The following is a 23,059-nucleotide window of genomic DNA, read 5'->3' as shown; positions in this document are numbered from 1 at the left end:
TAGTTCTGTAGGCCCATAAGGCTTCAGGAAGCCTTTTTGCCCAATCTTTTCTATGTAGATGAACAGTTTTAGTGATGATGCTCTCAAGAACTTTGTTTGTAGACTCCACTTGGCCATTTGCTTGCGGATGGTAAGGAGTAGATTTTATGTGCTTGATTTTGTATTATTCCATCAGCTTCTCCATCAAGTTATATGTAAATTGACTTCCCTGATCTGTCACAATTTCTCTTGGGACACCAAAACGAGTAAAAATATCATCAAAAAGAAATTGAACAACTGAATTTTCAGTGGCAGAAGGCAATGCTTTGGCTTCTACCCATTTAGTGACATAATCAGTGCATACCAATATATACTTTTTCTGTTTAGATGGTGGATTAATAGGTCCAATGAAATCTAAAGCCCATTTTTCAAAGGGTTCGATGAGTACCTGTGGTTGTAATGGCATTTCATTTGAAAGAGTCGGTCTCCCAACTCTTTGGCAGCTGTCACACCTTCTGACATATTGTTTTGCATCTTTGAAAAGGGAAGGCCAATAATATCCTAAAGAAAGTATTTTATAGGCCGTCCTTTTGTCAGCAAAGTGTCCACCGCATGGTTCATCATGACATGCCTTGAGGATGTCAGGCATTTCATCTTCCCGAACACATCTTCTTATCACACAATCTAGCCCTGTTTTAAACAATTCATTAGAAATCCATGAATAACTTGAACTCTCCTGAATAATTCTTATTTTTTCACCAGGAAATAAATGTGGAGGTAACTTTCTTGTAACCAAATAGTTAGCAATATCTGCATACCAAGGAGTCTTAGTAGTTATTGCAAATAAATACTCATCTGGAAACTTATCCTCTACAAGAGAATCTTCATTAGTATTTTGGATTCTAGACAAGAAATCAGCTACTGTATTTTGTTTCCCTGGTCTATCCAACACAGTAATATTAAATTCTTGTAAAAGTAAGAGCCATATTGTAACTCTTCCATTAGTAACAGGTTTATTCATGAGATATCTAATTGCAGAAAGATCAGTATGGACAAAAGTTTCATAGCCTGTTATATAGTGTCTAAACTTATTGATTGCATGAACAACAGCTAAGAACTCTTTTTCAGTCACAGTATAGTTTAACTCGGTGGGAGTCAAATTTTTACTGGTGTAGTAAATGGCATAAGGAACTAAATCCTTTTGTCCCAACACAACTCCTAGAGCTGTATCTGAAGCATCTGTGGAAATATGGAAAGGAAGTTTCCAATTTGGCCCTCTCAAAATGGGTGCTTCAGATATTCTTGTTTTCAAAGTTTCAAATGCAGATTGACAATCAGGAGCCCATTTGAATTCACAGTCTTTTGTAAGTAATTTGAAGAGTGGAGATGCTATTTTGGTGAAGTTCTCAATAAATATTCTATAGTATCCTGTAAATCCAAGAAAACTTCTAACATCTTTTTGACAATTTGGAATAGGCAGCTTGGAGATGACTTCAACTTTTGATCTATCAACTTTAATTCCATCCCCTGAAACATGATGTCCTAAAACAATCCCTTCAGTAAACATCATAAAGCATTTTTCATGCCTCAATGATAGGTTTGTTTCTTTACATCTTATAAGGACTTTTTCCAAATTCTCTAATGCTTCTTCAAACGAATTACCATAAACTGTAAAATCATCCATATAAACCTCTACACAATCATGAATTAGATCAGAAAAGATTCCTAGTACTGCCCTTTGAAATGCTGCGGGTGCATTACATAATCCAAAAGGAAGTACTCGGTAAGAAAAATTTCTCCATGAGCAGGTAAATGTGGTCTTGTCCTGATCTTCAGGTGCTACCTGAATCTGATTATAGCCACTAAAACCATCCAAAAATGAAAAATACTTTTTGCCTGCTAAAGTATCTAATACCTGATCGATAAAGGGTAAAGGAAAGTGATCCTTCAAAGTTGCTTTGTTCAATTCCCTGTAATCAATGCATACCCTCCATTTACCATTCTTTTTAGGTACTATAACCAAAGGAGAAACCCATCGGCTATCTGAAATTGGATAAATGAATTTTACATTGAGTAGTTTTTGGAGTTTTTCTTTCACTATCTCCCTAAGGTTTGGATCCATCCTTCTCTGAGGTTGTCTGATTGGTCTACTGTTTTCCTCAATGTAGATGTGATGAATGCAAGTCTTAGGGTCAATACCTTTCATATCAGTATATTCCCATGCAAATGTAGTAGAATGTTTTTGCAAGATTTTGGTTAGTTCTTCCTGTTGTGAACTTTCCAAATTTTTGTTGATATTCAATGTTTTACCTGGAAAGATCTCAATGGTGGAACTACCAAACTCTTCCATAGAGAAAAGAGAAATTTATCTAGATGATAGATACTCAATTTCAGGATCTGACTGAAATTGTGTGTGGTCATATTCTGAAGATGTTTCAAAGTTTTCTAATGTGTTCAGAATTTGACTATCTTCACTAACTTCAGAAATGGTAAAGACAGGTTGTATAGTATCCTCATCATCAACCCACTCATTATCTCCTATTTCTGTAATTGCTTTTTCTGGAGGATACATATTGAATTTCTTTGTCGAATTACCGTCAGAAATATACATATCCCCAGACCTACAACTGATGAAAGCATCAGCTGTGGCTAGCCAAGGTCTTCCTAAGATGAGAGGGTGTCCTCCTAAATTACTCTTGGGGTTAAAATCATGAAATCTACTGGATATTCCCAAGAGTCTAAGGAGACCGAAATGTCTTCTAATACACAATCTGGTTGATAATTGATCGATCTGCAAGTTGCAGTAAAGTAGGTGTAAAAAGAAGATTAGGAAGTTTCAGCTGTTCCATAGTCTGTCTACTCATAATGTTGATAGCATCCCCTAAATCAATCAAAGTATTTGGAATTTCTACCCCATTGATATGTGTTTTGACAATTGGACTACCAGGATCTACATACTTCTGCATAGTAATTTTTCCCATCATGATATCTGCAATTTTTCCTACCAGGTGGATTCTTCTTGTATTTCTAGGTTTCCTTCCTGGTCTTTTAAGACTCAACTCCTTTATTGTTTTTGCTAGAATAGGAATCTCTCTAATGGCTTGTAACAAGGGAATCTTGATACAGACATTCTTCAATTCATCTAGAAAATCATAGTCAGGCAACAAGATTTGTTTTTCCACCCCTTTGTCAATTTGTAATCTTTCAGGAAAAGGAGGTGTGGATGAAGATGCAGGTTGCTCAACTATAGGAGTTGTGGGGGTTAGCTCTTTTTCTTTTTCTTTCTGAGTGCTTGGGTTTTGAAGAGATGCTTCCGAACCTTTATTGGCTTCAAGAGAATCTTCCTTAGAAATGCTTTGATTTTTGGCATCTATAGAAGGTTTATCTAAAACTCTACCAGATCTGAGTTGTACATCATTGAGAGGAACAATCATATAGGTAGGAAATTGTTGACCTTCTACCATGTAAGCATTTTGAGGGTTTTTATTATTGGGGTTTGGCAATGGCTGGGAAGGAAGTTGATTTGACTTCTGTTGGAATGGAAGCAATAGTTGAGAATTTGGGTTCTGTTGAGAAGGTTTTTGTTGTTGTTGTTGAAATGGCAATGATAGTTGTGGATTTTGATTTGGAAGTTGTGGAGTTTGTTGGTTTTGAAAAGATGGAGGATATTGATAAAGTTGAGCAAATCTCCCATAAAGATTTTGCATGCCTTGTACCCATGATTGAAAAGGATTTTGAGGTTGGGACCAAGGTTTTTGCCAAGGATTCCAATTTGGCGGGGTTTGAAAGTTCATAGAGTTGTTAAACCCTTGGTTTTGTTGCCCCTGCCAAGGTCTCCTTGCAACAAAACAGAGAGACTCAATTGTATTTGGATCTTCTTGGAAGACATCTTTGAGCCCAGGAATTGAAGGACAATCCTTGGTCTCATGATTCTCTGAACAAATGGCACATGTTTCTACAACTTTTGCATCCAAGGGACACTCCCTGAGAGCATGTTTCTTTCTACATTTTGGGCAAAAGATGGCCAAAGCTTCAGCTTCTACTTTCTGCTTATTGTGGATCTTAAGAGTGTCTATTTGTTCACTAAGACTCCCTAAGATATCAGTTTTGAATTCATCAAGCATATTTCCAATCTCATCCCTACTTACTGATCCAGTTGCAGATTTGTTTGCTCTGATGAGAGAAGGATCTCTAGGCCCTTTTCCAGTTTTAGATTTTCCTCTTGAGAGATGGACACACAGCTTTGCTATATCATGAAGTGGAAGTTGAGATATGTCTCCTTTTCCCATCATGTTCAAAATATCTATCCATTCATCTCTAATGGCTTTTAATAGAAGGGATTTTAGAGTTTCCTCATCTAAGTTACTCATTTTTGCTCTTTTCAGGTTGTATTGGAATCTTTCAAGTAAATCCTCCAAGTTTTCATCTTCTCTTTGCACCATTTTAAATACTTCATCCTTGTGGTTGGTAGGCATACAATAGTCCAGGTATCTATCCAAAAATGTTTGTTTCATATCATTCCAAGTCTTAATGGATTGAGTGAGTAATCCCATGAACCATTTCAAAGCAGCTCCTTTCAATGTTGAAGGAAACAATTTGAGTTTTTGAGAGTCTTCCAGATAATCATAAGTTCGACATACGACCTCAAACTCAAATAGAAATCTTTGAGGATCCTCATTTCTTAACCAATGAAAGTTTGGGAGGACAGATGGTGAAATATTTTTCATTGTTGCTCGAGAATCCTCATCGACTATAGGAAATCCGAATGAGTTATCTCCATCCCTATTTCCCCCATTGTTAACTCTACCTCCTCCATTGTTTCCTCCTCCCCCTCCTCTACCTCTACCTCTACCAAATCCGTTAACTACCTCCTCTGTCATGATAGCTTCCTCAGAGATTTCAGAGTCCTCTGGTTCCTCTACTAATGGCGAACGAGGAGGAATTTCTCCCTCTTCTTCCTCAGGTGATTCTACTTCTTCAATTACAATGTGTCTCCCTGTAGAAGGGAAGAAAGGATATTTTCCTAATTCAGATTCGATGGATGGTGTGGAAGAGTCTCCTAACTCAACTACTGCCCCTTGAATTCTAGGAATCCCAGGGCTAGGAGTGTGGGTTGGAGATGATAGAGGTGTCTCTTGTCTATTCCTTGAAGTAGATGGAGTTGTGAAAATCGAACTCTTGGCTCTAGCTAAAAACCTTCCCCTAGAATCTCTTGCTCTATGCATGTCATTTTTATTTTTCTTTAAGTCAGGCTAATAATTCTCTTTTTGATCTTCCAGGTCACTCTAGGTGCAAGAAGAGAGCATACTCAAGAAACTATTAAACCAATAAATTTCTCTTTTCTGATCCTCCAGGTCACGCTAAGTGCAAGAGAAGAGCATACTTTGAGAGGTTATCAATTTTCCTTTCTTGAATTTTTTTTTTTTTTTTAAGAAATTGGCTACCTAGTTTCACTTCCCCGACAACGGCGCCAAAATGTTTGGTCAATTTAGTGTGTTCTAAATTGCTAATTAAAATGTCAATCTGGGATTCGTAAACTGACGAAGTGAGGTGTACTATATGTACAAGATAACCATTTTCTTAGTCTTTTGTCGTTTTTGAGTTTTTTTAGTTTGTTTTTGGGTTTATCTTCTATGGATTCCCTAGTGTGTGATGGCGAAATTGAAAGTTAAGTATGGATGGTAATGGTGATTTCTACAGTGATTTTCCAAACTTAAAAGTTTTCAAAAAGAAAGCTCCAAACTGACTGTAATGAAATCAATTCTCAAAAGGAAGTAAATGTACCAAAATAGTGAACTAGTGACAATGGCCTAGTATCCTTATTGTTGTATGAAAAAGAAAGTAAAAACTGAACTTAAAGCAACTCAAAGACTAAAAGCAAATCAACTAAATCACACTACTTCAACCCATGTTCTGATTCTTCACCTTTCAACTCAATCTGTCTATAGGAAGTAATCATAAACAAGCTGAGTAATATGATATCTAAATTGCAGGAAATTAAATTGCATAAAAGGAAACTAAGATTTAACTACTCATTCATATTTCAATTCTTGAAAATGACATAAGTAATTCAATCTCTAACTTGCAGGAAAGAAAACTAAATCATACTACAATAAGTGATATTTTGATTCCTTACTAATAGAGTCACTTGACTATAGAAAGGAAATCATAAACAGATGAGTAATATGATGTCTAAGTAGCAGAAAAGTAAATAAGCAAAACGCAATTTGAAAAATGACAGTGCTGGAATTAAACTCAGGAAATGAAAATCAGCAGAAAGGACAAGATGATCTCATGTCAGTATAAATCTGCTCGGGCTACCTACAACAAAACCTGTAAAAGAAGCACTGATCAGCTAACAGTTATAAAAGAAAACATAAAGGAAATATAGACAGAAATGAACATCAGAACAACACAATATATATACAAACAATGATTTAAAAACAGTAAATGAAAGCAAGTAAGAAACTATACAAATCTTTGGTGTACAGGGGCCCTCTGCAACCTCGGCCAGTCAATCACTTAGTCACAAATCAGATTCAGGAAAGTTGTCTTCTCATGTATTTAAAGTGCAGTAATAAAACAAAATGAAACATAGTACAGTGGGCTGATGACAACAGTCAAAATTACATTTCAAAAACTAGCTATTCAGCGTATATCAATGCGTTATTTATAAGTAAAGGTGTTGCAACTAATTCCTAGATTTTATGCTGCCAAGAGACACGTAAATCTCCTTGACCCGAGATCTAGCGTGATGGTCATCATGACAGTTGAATCCATGGAGTGGTGGCTGCTCGATTTAGTTCACGGGCTGCTCTACAGGTGTGCCAGTACCTCCGGAAACTAAGGATCGTGCCACGCAAACCTTCACATGGGCAAAACAGAGCCGTGCCACCGTAAAACTCCTCATTTGGCCCTTCCTTTGACCATCGTTGACCGCGACCGTTTATGAGTGATTTGGCTTATCTGAGGGGACACACTCCATGTACACGTCACTTGCATCTTACCCATGTGGCTGGTTTCTCCATTGGACACCTGTAGCATAGCCTTTAACAAAATGGTTGTGGAAACTTGGGCTGGCTGCGGAAAGTGACAAGTTTCCGCAGCTGCTTGAACAAAAATCTAAATCAAACAACAGTCATAAACATAGTTAGGAAACCATTTCATAAGCTCTTTTTAGACTAATATGCAACGATTTGACAGCTTGGTGGATGAAGTAAATGGAAAAAGAAGGCTCAAAGGGTATATATGGAAGTGCAGGTTTGGGACTCAACACATTCCACATCATAATCCATATCCATTAGGATGGGTGTGTGACAATTCACAATTGCAAGTAACTAGAAAGTGTAGACTGAAATTTGCCATTATTGAAAATTTCATAGATGGAGTGGAACTTGATGTTGTTCCATTAGACATATGCAGTATAGGTTTGGGCAACCCATATCTATATGATAGAAAATATATATTCCATAGACATGAAAACAAATACCATTTTTTCAAAGATGGAGTAGAATACATTGTAAGAGCCCATAGCTAGAAACTAAATCTTTCACTTGTAAATGCGGGGCAGATGAAAAGACTAGTGAATTCTAGTAAGAATTTTGTGCTTCTAATAATCAAACCCAAGAATAATGTTGATAATGAAGCTTTTCAAGGTTGTGACTCAATATTGAAATCTGAATTGGTTGATGTTGTTAACCAATATGATGAGGATTTTCAGGAACCGAAAGGATTGCCTCCCAAGAGAGGAATCCAACATGAAATACAGTTGCAGCAAGATTGTCCTCTTCCTAACATTGGCGTGTACAGGAAGTCAGTGATGGAAAGTGCAGAAATTAAAAAGCTAATTCAAGAGTTGTTGGACAAAGGGATCATCAGGCCAAGTTCTTCGCCATGTGGGTAACCTATTATTTTGGTGTCAAAGTAGGATGGAACATGGCGCATGTGTGTGGATTTTCGTGCATTGAACAAGATTATGGTAAAGATCCATTACTCACTTCCTAGAATAGATGATTTACTTGATCAATTGAAAGATGTAAATTATTTTACTAAGTTGGACTTAAGGAGTGGCTAACATCAAATTAGAATTGTTGAAGGATACATTTGGAAGACAACATTCAAGACAAAACAAGATTTGTTAGAATGGCTAGTTATGTCTTTTGGTTTATGTAATGCTCTTGTTACCTTCATGCTTGTGATTAATGATGTGTTGAGGCAATTTCTGGATGATTTTGTTATAGTCTACTTAGATGACATCTTAATTTTCAATAAATCTCATGATGAACATGTCATGCATGTGAGAAAAGTACTTGATGTCTTAAATAAAGAACAGTCGTATTTAAAGATGTCAAAGTTTGAGTTTGGAAAAACTTCTTTAGTATACTTGGGTCATATTGTTGGAGGAGGTCAGTTGAAAATGGATCCCTCCAAGGTTGATGTCATTTTGAATTTTCCAAGGCCCAAGATAGTTACTGAGGTAAGAAGTTTTTTGGGAGCAGCCCAATATTGGAGGAAATGCATTGGTAACCTTACTTCTATAGCAGCTCCTTTGCATGCATTGACTAGTGTGAAAATGGTTTTTTAGTGGGGAGGAAAAAAACAAAAGACCTTTGATGCATTCAAGGAAAAGATCAGTTCAACCCCAGTACTTACATTTCCAAACTTGAGACAGCCATTTGAGATCCAGACTGATGCTAGTGACTACGCCATGAGTGCAGTCTTCGTGCAACATGGTAAGCCTATATGTTTTCATTCGAAAACTTTCAATGGTGTGGTAAATAATTATGTAGAATTTCCCACTGTAGATCAACATATTATGCAATATACTAAAGAAAAATACAAGATCTACTTCTACAACAACCTCTGTGGAAGCTTAATCGAATATGAGCAAGATCAAATAAAACACATATAACTGAGAATGAGAAAGAAATCACACATGAACACAGAATACTACTCTGGGGAAAGCCTCGGCCTAAAACCATGATCTTTGTAATATCATACAAGTGGAAATATGTTCATATTACACAAAGCTTCAGCTCACAAGCCATCCAGCTCTCAGCACAATCAAACAATACAGCTCACAGACTGAATAGACACAACATATGACTATCCTCATCCCTCCAAGCCTCCTATTTCCTTGCACAGTTTCTCTTGGGGTCCAATGCTTCCACTTGTGTGAATTGGCCACATCACACAACCATCAAACTCAAAAGTAACTGTGCAATCTCCCAGGAATGAATTCCTTCTACATGCAAGAGATATACTCCAAGGAATATTCCTGCAACTGATAGTACATTGTCCCATCACCTGATCTCAACTGGGTCTCTAACTGAACTGACATGCATGAGTTATTTATGAGAGAATATTTAGTTATCTGAAGTGTAGTAGTTACATGCATGCATGCATTAACTAGTTGAACTCACAATTAGTTCAACAAACTATTTGAACTAATCTAACTGGACTTAACTCAGTTAATTGAGCTAACTAATTACAAATCAAAGGACAACTCATCATGATCTCCTTTAATCAAGGGATAACTTCCTCAATCAATGGAGAAACTGTTGCATGTCTTCACATAGACTTCATGTTTGATTTCCTACAACTAATTAACTCAAGATGAATTAATTAATTATTTTACAAACAGTTGCTAAGATCAAATTCAAATTTTACTTCTCAATTTTAGTTCAAGTACTAACTAAAATTGGAAGGTATCCCGAAATGCTATTTATAGCATTTCTTATTGCTATTTTCAACAGTCCCTCTCAACAAGAAAGGGATTATCAGTAACCCCAATCCTATCTCTGTGGAACTCGAACTTGCATTTTGACAATGCCTTCATCAAAATATCTACATCATGTTCCTCGGTCGAAACATACAGAAACAACATGATCCTATTGACCACACAGTCTCGCAGATGGTGATACCGAATATCTATGTGCTTGGACATATCATGAAAAACTAGATTCTCAGAGAGTTTGATACAACTCTGATTATCGTAGTAAATCATTGTAGGATCCATCCTCTAACCAAACAATCCCAGTAGAATCTTCCGCATCCAAATGGCTTCACATGCACCCTGACTAGCATCCATGTATTCAACCTCTTCTGAGCTAAGAGAAATTGATCTTTGTTTCCTTGCTATACCAGGAAACTGCAGCTGAACCAAGGTTGAAGATTCCTCCAAAAGTGCTCTTTCGGTCTGATGGACTCCCTGCCCAATCCACATCTGTGAAGCCCTAAATCTTCACTCCCTTTGTCCGTCTATACCACAATCCAAACTGAGATGTGCCTCTGAGGTATTTCAGCACATGCTTCGCTGCCTTCCAAAATAGCTTGGTAAGTTGAATCATAGCTTGACTCATTTGGTTCATCGCAAAGCATAAGTCGGGTTGTGTGTTCACTAGTTACATAACTGAACCCACCAGTTGTCGATAAATAGTAGCAGCTACTACCTCACCTAAAGTGGCATCCTCCTTCCTCCAATTCCCAGCTAGAGGAGTCTACATGGGTTTGCACTTCTCCATATGGAACCGCCTGAGGATCTCATTGGCATACTTGCCTTGAGACACAAAAACTTCTCCATCTCTCTGCCACACTTCCATGCCTAGAAAGTAGTGCATAAGACCCATGTATTTCATTTCGAACTCTCTTGCAAGGTCCTCCTTGCAAGACTAGACCAGTTGATCATCACCTGTCAAAATCAGATCATCGACATAAATAACAATGATCAATGGCTTACCTTATACCATGATGTGGTAAAGGTTTGCATCGAGTGAAGCCCAACTTGGTGAAATAGCTGTCGATCCTGGTGTACCAAGCACGAGGTGCTCACTTCAGCCCATACATAGCCCTCTTGAGTTGGCACACATGCGACTCACGATCGAAGGTCTCGAAACCTTCTGGTTGCTCAACGTACACCTCCTCCTCAATCTTCCCATTAAGGAATGTTGTCTTCACATCCATCTGATGGATCTTCCAACCCATCTGAGCTAATAGTGCCAACATCGATCTGATAGATGAGTACCTTGCTATAGGAGAAAAGGTCTCATCGTAGTCGATCCCCTCGACCTGTGAGAAACCACGAGCAACAAACCTTGCCTTATGTTTCTCAACACTGCCATCAGCTTCCTACTTTACCTTGTAAATCCATCTAGAAATCACCACTAACTTGTCTTGAGGTCTTGGGACAACATCCAAAACACAGTTCCAAATGATGGAGTCATACTTCTCCACCATTTCATCAACCCAGACTGGTTGCTGAACTGCCTCCTCGAATGAAGAAGGCTCGAACTCTACACACTCCCCAACTAAGGCCATGTAACTAGTGTACCACTCGGGCGACCTCCTCTGTCTGCGCTGAGAAGATGGTTGTCCCACATTCTCCCAAGCATCCAGCATCAACCTGTTAGCTTCCCTTGAGTGTTTCCACCCATCTCTGGAAGTCTCAGCATGAGTGGATGTCTCCACTCCCGGATCCTTTGCATGTCTGCTCCGCATCAATATGAGGCTCCTCCTCCTTAGGAACTGAAAGTTCCTCCTCTGCATGCAACTTGAGCTCCCTCTCAAGTGATAGTTGCATGGCTTTCTTCTCGTCGAACTTCATATCTCTGCGTACCACTGTCCTCTGACTAGTAGGGAGGAACACCTGATAGTTTTGGGGTGTATCTGTGTACCCCACAAGTATTTCCAACTTAGTTGTTGGATCTAGCTTCTTCTGGGCATCTTTTGTCACATGGCAGTAAATCGAGATCCAAATATTCGAAAGTGACTCAAATCTGGTTGTTCCCGAAAAAGGCCTCCATAGGTGTCTTTATTCCCAATATACGGTGTGGGCTTCTGTTCTGCAAGTATACTATTGTATTGCATGCCTCAGCCCACAAATTCAGTGGTAGGCTTTGGTCATGCAACATCACTCGAGTCTCTCCCACAATCGATTTATTCTTCCTTTCGGCCACCACATTCTATTGTGGGTTATGGGGTGTCGTCAACTCCCATTTAATTCCTTCTGCAGTGCAAAAGTCCTTAAACTGTTGGGAGACATACTCCCCACCATTTTCGCTATGCAAGCCTTTTATTTTCTTTCCAGATTCTTTCTCTGCCAAGGCTTTAAACTCACAAAACCTCAAGAAGTTCTGATCCTTCTTTTGCATAAGTATATCCAACATGTATGAGAAAAATCATCAATAAAAATAATATAGTACCTTTGTTTAGTAGTGGAGGTTGTAGAGAATGATCCACAAACATCTGAGTGAACTTGCTCTAGGATTGCTCCAGCTCTACTGTCTCAATCTGGAAAGGAATATTTCACATACTTACCCAAGGTACAACCTTTGCATGTATCTGTATGCTCCAGTTTTCCCTTGGGAAGTCTGGTATAAATCTGCTGGTGCAAGTGGCCCAATCTCCTATGCCATAGCTCGCTAACATCTTGGCTCTGCACCATCTCAACTTTGGAACTCAATGCAGCACAGTCATCTACCTCTAGCTTGTAGATATTATTTACTCGAATCCCGATTCGCTTGGGCTGTCAAGTGCCTATATGCCTCAGGAATACCTTTCCTTTACTAAAGACTACATCATAGCCTTTATCTTCTAGCATAGCAACGGACACAAGATTCTTCTTCAAAACTAGTGAATAATTTACATCAGTCAGGGTGAGAGGAGCTCCATGCTCCCTCTGGAACACAACCGTACCTTCACCTGAAACATGGTACTTTCCATCATCGCCCATCTCGATCTACATCTAGAGATCCTTCTCCTCCAAGGTATTGAAAAGATTCTTGTCACTTAACATGTGGAATGAAGCTCCATTGTCCAGGTACCAAACACATCCCACCATGGATGAAACCATGCATGCGATAAGAGAGAAATCCATCTCAAACTGTGAGGCCAGTGCCTCACCATCAGATCCCTTCGAGGATCCCTTCTTGGATTTCTTCTCTAGACAATTCATAGCATAATGGCCCATTTCATGACAATGAAAGCATCGCACTTTCGATTTGTCAAACTTCTTCCCACCATGGGAAGAACTGGATTTGGAATGGGACACCTTCCCTTTACCCTTCCTCACCTTACTTGCTAAGGCTAGATTTTCCTCATCATCTTGCTTTGATGAGGATCCATCTCTGGTGCTTCTTCTTATCTCCTCTTACATCAGATCCGACCAAAGTTGTTCCCAATCTGGAAGTTTTTCTCTTCCATTTACCGAGTCTTGGTAGCTATGCCAGCTCTTAGGAAGAATGAGGAGCGCAATACTCACCATGTCATCATCGGCTATCATGAACCCTACACTTCCAAGCTCACCCCTGCAGGTGGTGAGCTTTGTTCAGATATGTAGAGATCATGTCGCCCTTTTCACACTTGATTTTCCAAAGCTTGTCTTTCAGTGCCAGCTTCCTTTGATCGTTGTTGTTCTGATATAGATCTTTCAATGTTTTCCACATCGAAAACGGTGTCTCATTCCCATGGAGAATCGAGACTATGTGGTCTCGAACTCCCTCCAGAAGGATTTTCCTTGCTCTAGTCACACATTTCTTCCATTTTTCCAATCCTGTAGCATTAGCCACTACTAGCTTGGGGACTTCTTGATCAATGAAGTCCTTTAGACCATTATCCTCTAATATTGCTTCCATTTGATCCTTCTAGGCTATATAATTCGAGTTGCCATCAAGGGCATACTCGAGACTTAAACCGTTGAACGCCATTGGTGAAAATGAGATGTGATAAGAACTCGATTTCTATATTCAGGAACCTCAAACTTCAAACTTCTCCCTTCTTTGTATATTGTTCTCTCCTTTGATCACTTTTGCTCTGATACCATGTAGAATTTCCCACTGTAGATCAACAGATTATGCAATATACTAAAGCAAAATACAAGATCTACTTCTACAACAAACTTTGCGGAAGCTTAATTGAATATGAGAAAGATCAAATAGAACACATATAACTGAGAATGAGAAAGCAATCACACATGAACATAGAAGAATACTCTAGGGAAAGCCTTAGCCTAAAACCTCGATCTCTGTAATATGATACAAGTGGAAATATGTTCAGAATACACAAAGCTTCAGCTCACAAGCCATCCATCTCTCAGCACAATCGAACAATACAACTCACAGACTGGATAGACACAACATATGACTATCCTCAACCCTCCAAGCCTCCTATTTCCTTGTGTAGTTTCTCTTGGGGTCCAATGTTGCCACCTGTGTGAATTAGCCTCATCACACAACCATCAAACTCAAAAGTAACTGCGCAATATCCAAGGAATGAATTCCTTTTGCATGCAAGAGATATCCTCCAAAGAATATTCCTACAACTGATAGTACATTGTCCCATCACCTGATATCAACTGGGTCTCTAACTGAACTAACATGCATGAGTTATTTATGAGAGAATATTCAGTTATCTGAAATGCAGCAGTTACATGCATGCATGCATTAACTAACTGAACTCACAATTAGTTCAACAAACTATTTGAACTAATCTAGCTGGACTTAACTCAATTAACTGAGATAACTAATTACAACTCATCCTGATCTCCTTTAATCAAGGGATAACTTCATCAATTAATGGAGAAACTATTGCATGTCTTCACATAGACTTCATGTTTGATTTCCTACAACTAATTAACTCAAGATGAATTAATTAATTATTTTACAAATAGATGCTAAGATCAAATTCGAATTTTACTTCTCAATTTTAGTTCAGGGACTAACTAAAATTGGAAGGTATCCCAAAATGCTATTTATAGCAATGTTATTTTTAGCACTTCTATTTTTAGAATTTCTTGTTGCTATTTTCAAAAAATTATCCTACATATGACAAGGAATTTTATGCATTGGTGCAAAGTGTAAAAAAGTTGAAACACTACTTGATGGGTAAGGAAACAATCATTCACATTGATCATCAGCCATTGCAATACTTGCAATCTCAATCTAAGTTGCAATAATCAAGGCACATCCGATGGATGGGTTTTCTTCAACAATTCCACTTGGTAATAAGCTATAATAAAGGTATATATAACAAGGTTGTTGATATGCTTTCTAGGCCTATTATTAGTGCATCTACTTTACTCAAGCATAATTTTGTTTTGCATGAAAGTTATATTCAGTAGTATGCATTAGACAATGATTTTCAGGATGTTTATGCAAACTTGAGTCAAGGGAACCAAGTAGAGGAATTGGATTACCATGTGCATGATAACTTATTGTATCATTTGGGCAAGATTTGTATTCCACGGGGAGAAAGAGTGAATATCATAAGGGAAGCACACACTTCTCTTATTGTTGGACATTTCGGTGTAAGCAAAACAGTGTCACATCTTCAGAGGTATTGTTATTGGCCTCGTATGCTTGAAAGTGTGTCATGTTTTATTAAAGAATGTTCATTGTATGCAGTCAGTAATCCTAGAAATAGGAAGTTAGGATTGTACACACCACTTCCAGTACCTTCACAACCATAAGAGAGTGGTTCTATGGATTTTATATGAGGTATTCCATTGTCAAAAAGAGGTCATGATTATTTGTATGTAGTTGTGGATAGGTTCAGCAAGATGTGTATATTAGTGCCATGTAAAAAGAAAATCAAAGCTAAATAAACCACTCAGTTATTCTTTCAGCATGTTTGGGTTCATTTTGGATTGCCCACATCCATTGTTAGTGATCGATATTCTCGATTTGTTGGGAATTTTTGGTCAATCTTGTGGGGCTTGATGGATACAAAGTTGAAAAAGAGTACAGTCTTTCATCCACAAACATGTGGTCAAACTGAAGTGGTCAATTAGATAGCGATAAATATTCTTTGTGGGTATTTCAGCAAGCATCCTAAGTTGTGGGATGAACAGTTTCATTACATTCAGCATGCTTACAACCAGGCAAAGCACTCTTCAACACAAACATCACCATTTGAAGCATGTTTTGGATACTTGCCTAGATCGCCATTGGATTTCATTTTTGGGAAGGATGTTGCTATTGATGGCCATAGAGACATAGACAAAGCCAAGAAGTTCATTGAGCAAATCCAATTGGTACATCAAACAGTTCAAGATCAGCTTGAAAAGAGACAAGGCAAGTACAAAGCAAGGCACGACAAGAATTGTGTAGATCACAAGTTCCAAGTTGATGACGAAGTTTGGCTTCACATTAGCAAAGAGAGGCTTCAAGGGGTAGGTAGAAAACTGAAGCCAATCCATTATGGTCCTTTCATAATTTTGGAAAAGATTGGTGACTGTAGAAATTCTCGTTGTAGATCAACAAATTATGCAATAGACTAAAGCAAAATACAAGATCTACTTCTACAACAAACTTCACGAAAGCTTAATTGAATATGAGCAAGATCAATAGAACACATATAACTGAGAATGAGAATGAAATCACACATGAACACAAAATAATACTTTGGGGAAAGCCTCAACCTAGAACCCGGATCTCTGTAATATCATACAAGTGGACATATGTTTAGATTACACAAAGAATCAACTCACAAGCTATCTTTCTCTCTCTGCAATCGAACAATACAGCTCACAGACTGAATAGACACAACATATGTCCTCCTCCATACCTCCAAGCCTCATATTTCCTTGTGCAGTTTCTCTTGGGGTCCAATGTTGCCACCTATGTGAATTGGCCTCATCACACAACCATCAACCTCAATACTAACTGCGCAATCTCCAAGGAATGAATTTCTTCTACATGCAAGAGATATCCTCCAAGAAATATTCCTGCAACTGATAGTACATTGTCCCATCACCTGATCTCAACTGGGTCTCTGACTGAACTGACATGCATGAGTTATTTATGAGAGAATATTTAGTTATATGAAGTGCAACAGTTACATGCATCCATGCATTAACTAACTGAACTTACAATTAGTTCAACAAACTATTTCAACTAATCTAAATGGACTTAACTCAGTTAACTAAGCTAACTAATTACAACTCAAAGTGTTGGCATTATGATGCATGTGTTGTACTTGATGGCAACCCTCTCATAGAAGATCATCTCACTTATATACATTCAGATGAATCTACAGAAGAGATATCAGATGTAATATATAGATTCAGGACAGCTCAAAGGAATCAAATGGCAAGTTCTTAGTAAGCTTTGCCATCAAGTCCAAAGGGGGAGATTGTTGGAATTATGTCTAAAGTATTGTCCTTGATGGCAACCCATACAGGTGATAGATCACAGTACTTTAGGTCAATAGCAGAGATTGATGATCAGCTCTCAAATATTGAAGAAAATAAGGGGTACGCAGGTACACCGTACAGAAGGTGCGTACACGTAGGCATGTCTTACATAAAGTGCGTACATAACCACAGTTATCCCGTTCATGAGGTGCGTACCCCCAGTTCACTCACTTCAAGGCAGAAAAGCGTGCTCACGTGGGGTTTCTTATGTTTGACCCGTGGTATTTAGCCCGCCATTCTTGATTCTATGGTTTTGGCCCGTGGTATTGTTTTATATTATTATTATTGAGCCCCTATTGATCCATGATTTTAGGAAGAGCTTGCCTATATAAAGCAAAGGAGATCATTTGGCTAGACACTTGTGAAAGAAAAAGATCTTAAGAGAAGCTAGATCTTAAATTCTAGTGATGGGTTTGTGAGAGATAACCAAATCTAAATCAAGGAGAAACATGAGAACTACAAGTCGGATCTACTAATGGGTTGATATCTCCTCAGCGCATGTTCAGATCTGTAGATCTGACAGTTTGGGTTAATCTTGAAGTCTTGAAATTATCTATACCTGCAGGTACGCAAGTACAATGAAAGAAAAGTGCAGAGATACGCAGGAGCAGAAGCGCTGCAGGTGCGCAGATACGCAAGCCCAGAAGCGTTGCAGATGCGGAGGGGCGCAGGCAGCTCATTGGACACAGAGCGCAGGTATGCAGGAAGTCTGTGAGGCACAGTGCGTGGGTACGCAAGAATACAGTTGGAAACAGTGCGTACTTATACGCAGGTGTTATATGGGTGAAGCTGTGTACTTCTCATAAAATCTATTTAGCTGCCCCTGTTTATTGTTGTGTTCTGGGTTTTGAAGTGATGTCTGGTTTATGGTATTAAGTTCTGATAACAACAGTGATTGATTAAATGTTTATACATTGATGGATGAATGGATCAGGTTCTTATTGACTCATTTTATGTGATCTGATGGACTAGATCTGATTGATGACTCACTTGTATATGTATTGATCTAGTGCTTGGGTATTTCAGAAGGTTGTTTGATTATGAGCTTCAATGTTGTTGGGCCCAGTATGAAAATTGGATGAAATGTGGCCTTTCAGATTATGTGTTGTGCTTCAGTGTATCCAGTCTGAAAATTGATGAAACGTGGTACCTGGAGGAGAGAAGATTGTAGGCTGGCGCCTACGTACTAGTATCTTAACTAGTACAAGAGCTAAAGAAAATCTTTGGAGCATTGTAGCAGGTAGTAGCCTGCGTACTAGTAAATGGATCGGCTAGTACAAGAGCAAAGGGGGTTGTAGCTCCCATACTGGTACAAGACTGCACCAGTACAAATATTGTAAAAGGATTTTCTTATTAAGAAGAAGATTGAGATGACTTGCAGCAGGTGGTTTTCTCCCGCATTGGGTTTCCACCTTATATCATGGTGTTCATGTGTGTGCCTTATGTGTGATGATCTACTCTATGTTACTGCATCTGTTAACTGATAATATGGTTGATAATGTTCTAATGCACTCATTGAAGATCAATCAACTTAATCATAAGAAGTTATGGAAGTAGCATATATGAATCTGATTATGGAAATGAAAAAGTTTCATTAATGTGATAATACTGATTCACCCCCCCCCCCTTCTCATTATTATTTCCAACAATTGGTATCAGAGCAGGTCCTTTGGTAGAAGCTTGATCGCTTGAAGGAGATCTGTGGAACAATGGGAAAGAAGCTTAAGAAGAAAGCTCCTAAGAAAAGGAAGTCATCTCAAAAGAACTGTGACAGTGGGAGAATCGATCGGGGATTAGGTATAAGAAGCTCTTCAGATTCAGAATCATTTCAGAATGAAGATGAACTATCAGGTATGAATTTGCTATCCTCTGATGTTCCAGCTATCTTTCCTTTTGGAAAAGATGAAAGTGATAGTGAGACTACTGAATTTGTTCTTATGGGTGAGCAAGAAAGATATTAAATTGAGGCAGAATTTAAAAGTCTTACAAACAAAATTAGAACTCAGCAAGATCTGTTGGACAAAAGGAACTGTGCTTTTGAAAGGGTAACTGCCGATCTAAAAGCTCATCAAGAGAGAGGAAGCAAGGTAAGGAAGCTATTTAAGGAAAAGTATCAAAAGTTGCAGGCTGAAGCAACATCTCTAAGAAATGAAGTCATTGAAAAGAACACAACAATCAAGGAGCTCAGAGATCGATCCAGTTATTATGAAAGTCTTGAAGCCACGATCCTCTCACTAAAGGAAGAACTTGAAGAATCAAAGAAGCAGAATGAAGATCTACACCAAGTAATTGAAAAACAAGACAACGAAGTCATCAGCTTAAAATCCCAGCTGGAAAGTGCCTTTAGAGTTCGTCAAATGCAGCAGGATCTGAATGAAGAACAAGAAAAGGAGATTCTCAAACTAAGGGAACAAATGGAGGAAGGAAGGAAAGCTGAAGAAGATTTGAAAAAGCAATCTCTTGAAAAGGAAGAACAACTTCAAGTTGAGGTAAATATCTTGAAAGGTAAATTAGAAGAAAAGGATAAGCTTTTACGATTTCAAGATAGTTCTAAAGTTTTGGGTGATATTCTTAGTAGTCAAAGGTCTCATGCTATAAAGAATGGTCTTGGTTTCCATGAATCTGTTTCACAAGGTGAGGCAAGGAACTCTAAAGAGAAATCTAAAGTGATCAACGAAGAAATAAAATATCAATCTCATCATCAACCAAGGAAAGTGATTCCTCAAAGAAAATCTTTTACTCCTCCTATGAATAATGTTGAATGTTATGTATGTCATAATCTTGGACATGTTGCAGCCAGATGTAGAAGAAGAAAGGTTCAAGATCATCATGCAGAAAGATCATCTCATTCAAGGTACTTTAATGGATATTGCTTTGCTTGCAATATGTATGGTCACAAAGCTGCTGATTTCTACAAAAGGAATATGAAACATGTAAGATGTTATGCATGTAACAAGCTTGGACATATAGCAAAGGAATGTAGGAACAAAGCACAGACATCACACCAAAAGAAGAAAGCATCATCACGCTTGAAGATATGGAGGAAAAAGGAAGTACAGTCAGAAAAAGGCGGCACAGCACAATGTACAGACATGCCAGAATCAGAGGGAGCTGAAAGTACAAAACTTCAGTGTCTTGAATCTCATATGCAAACTCCATAAAGTGAAGTCGCGTATATACGCGAGTTGGATACTGCACAATCGCGTATATGACTGTTTGAAGAAAGGCAGTAGGCAAAGTGAAGTTGGAAGTGAATCTATCAGATTTGGGAGGACTGTTAATTGGGTTCTAATCAGAGGTACGCAGGCGATACACTGTGAAAGTGCGAGGCTACGCAGCGCATCAATGGTCCAGGTGCGTAAGTACGCGGTATAACAGAAGGGCACATGCTGACGGTCACGGCGAGACAGAAGAAGAGGTGCGTAGAAAGATCGGAGGTACGCGGCGCGATAGAAGGATAACCTGCGGAGGTACATAGAAGTACGCGGCGCGATAGAAGCAAAGGATGCGTGAGGTACGCGGCGCAACTGATGGCACTGGTGCGTGGGTACGCACTGTAGTAGAAGGTTGTCTGCGTGAATACGCAGAAACGTAGAAGGTCAGGTGCGGGGATACGCAGAGGAGCGAAAGACTAAGTGTGTAGCCACGCAAGTCGTATAATGAGAAACTACGTATCTGTCTTAAGGCATTTATTGGCTGACTTTTCTTGTTGATAAGATCTGACATATGGCACCAGTTTAGGGGGAGCATATGTTTTTAATGCATTGTTGGCATTATGGGTAATAGTCCTTGGTGATGATGCTTATATAGATAAATGATTCATCTTGCTATGAGTTGTTCACATGGTTCTTGGATCAGATTTGTGGTTGAGGATAAGGAGAAGAATTTAGCTTAAATTCACATCTTCTTGATGATGAGTCACTCATATGTTATTGTTGACATATGCATAAAGATCATATATTACAGTTATGATGGCACGAATGGATGACGATTGTTGGTTGGATACAGGGATGATTATTCAAAGTTGCATTGTTGAAGACATGATGATGATGAGCTCTTACCTATATGATGATAGGTTGTTTCGTACATATGTTGATTGATGCAAATATTCCCAAATGATGATCATGATGGCTATGGTGTTTCTCACATAGAACGTGAAATTCTATTGATGCGGACATACCTTGATGATTCATGCAAGTTGCTGATCTAGTTGCTGTTGACAAATACTATGGAGCAGATCATACAGTGTTGTTACTGATGTTTTAGGTGATTGGTCTCTGTTATGAATGTCATATCACGACTCAAGATGTAATAGTATGTCTCTATCTATTGTAGTCATCTCTTCAGGTCATGTAACGACCTATGTTGGTTTCCCCACTATGCCTGGGATGAATGATGTTATCATATGTAAACTTTTGATGTATCACCATTGTGATGGGTGATGGATGTATGTATTGAGTCTTTTGGTGATAGGAAGGTCATTTATGATATATAAAGTCATGTTCTTCTTGTAGAACTTTTTTTTTGCAGACCTTGCTTACAGTCAGGGGGAGCTTGAGCATGAACGACACTATATAGCAGAGCATATATTTCAGCTTGTTCTCAGAAAGATCATTATCAGATTGGAGCACCATGGCATATACAAAGGGGGAGCTCATTCAGAGACTTCAGCAGATCTGGGGAGCATGTTCTTAGGGGGAGCATAACCCTTTGCCCTTGATGTCAAAGGGGGAGAGTGATTTGGTGTTGTTGCCATCAAGTCCAAAGGGGGAGATTGTTATTATGATGCATGTGTTGTACTTGTTGGCAACCCTCTCATAGAAGATCATCTCACTTATATACATTCAGATGAATCTACAGAAGAGATATCAGATGTAATACATAGATGCAGGACAACTCAAAGGAATCAAATGGCAAGTTCTTAGTAAGCTTTGCCATCAATTCCAAAGGAGGAGATTGTTGGAATTATGGCTAAAGTATTGTCCTTGATGGCAACCCATACAGGTGATAGATCACAGTACTTCAGGTCAGTAGCAGAGATTGATGATCAGCTCTCAAATATTGAAGAAAATAAGGGGTACGCAGGTACACAGTACAGAAGGTGCGTACACACAGGCATGTCTTACATAAAGTGCGTACATAACCGCAGTTATCCCGTTCATGAGGTGCGTACCCCCAGTTCACTCACTTCAAGGCAGAGAAGCGCGCTCACGTGGGGTTTCTTATGTTTGGCCCGTGGTATTTAGCCCGCCATTCTTGATTCTATGGTTTTGACCCGTGGTATTGTTTTATATTATTATTATTGAGCCCCTATTGATCCATGATTTTAGGAAGAGCTTGCCTATATATAAAGCAAAGGAGATCATTTGTCTAGACACATGTGAAAGAAAAAGATCTTAAGAGAAGCTAGATCTTAAATTCTAGTGATGGTTTTGTGAGAGATAGCCAGATCTAAATCAAGGAGAAACATGAGAACTACAAGTCGGATCTACTAATGGGTTGATATCTCCTCGGCGCATGTTCAGATCTGTAGATCTGATAGTTTGGGTTAATCTTGAAGTCTTGAAATTATCTATACCTGCAGGTACGCAAGTACAGTGAAAGAAAAGTGCGGAGATACGCAGGAGCAGAAGCGCTGCAGGTGCGCAGATACGCAGGCCCAGAAGCGCTGCAGATGCGGAGGGGCGCAGGCAGCTCATTGGACATAGAGCGTAGGTACACAGGAAGTCTGTGAGGCACAGTGCGTGGGTACGCAGGAATACAGTTGGAAATAGTGCGTACTTATACGCAGGTGTTATATGGGTGAAGCTACGTACTTATCATAAAATCTATTTAGCTTCCCCTGTTTATTGTTGTGTTCTGGGTTTTGAAGTGATGTCTGGTTTCTGGTAT

The sequence above is a fragment of the Pinus tabuliformis genome, chromosome 3_2, assembly GCF_031772625.1.
Source record: "Pinus tabuliformis cultivar Carrire ecotype Pingquan chromosome 3_2, CPIR1, whole genome shotgun sequence".
Lineage (NCBI taxonomy): Eukaryota > Viridiplantae > Streptophyta > Pinopsida > Pinales > Pinaceae > Pinus > Pinus tabuliformis.
The sequence above is the reverse complement of the archived record's forward strand: the minus strand, read 5'-3'. Positions refer to the sequence as shown.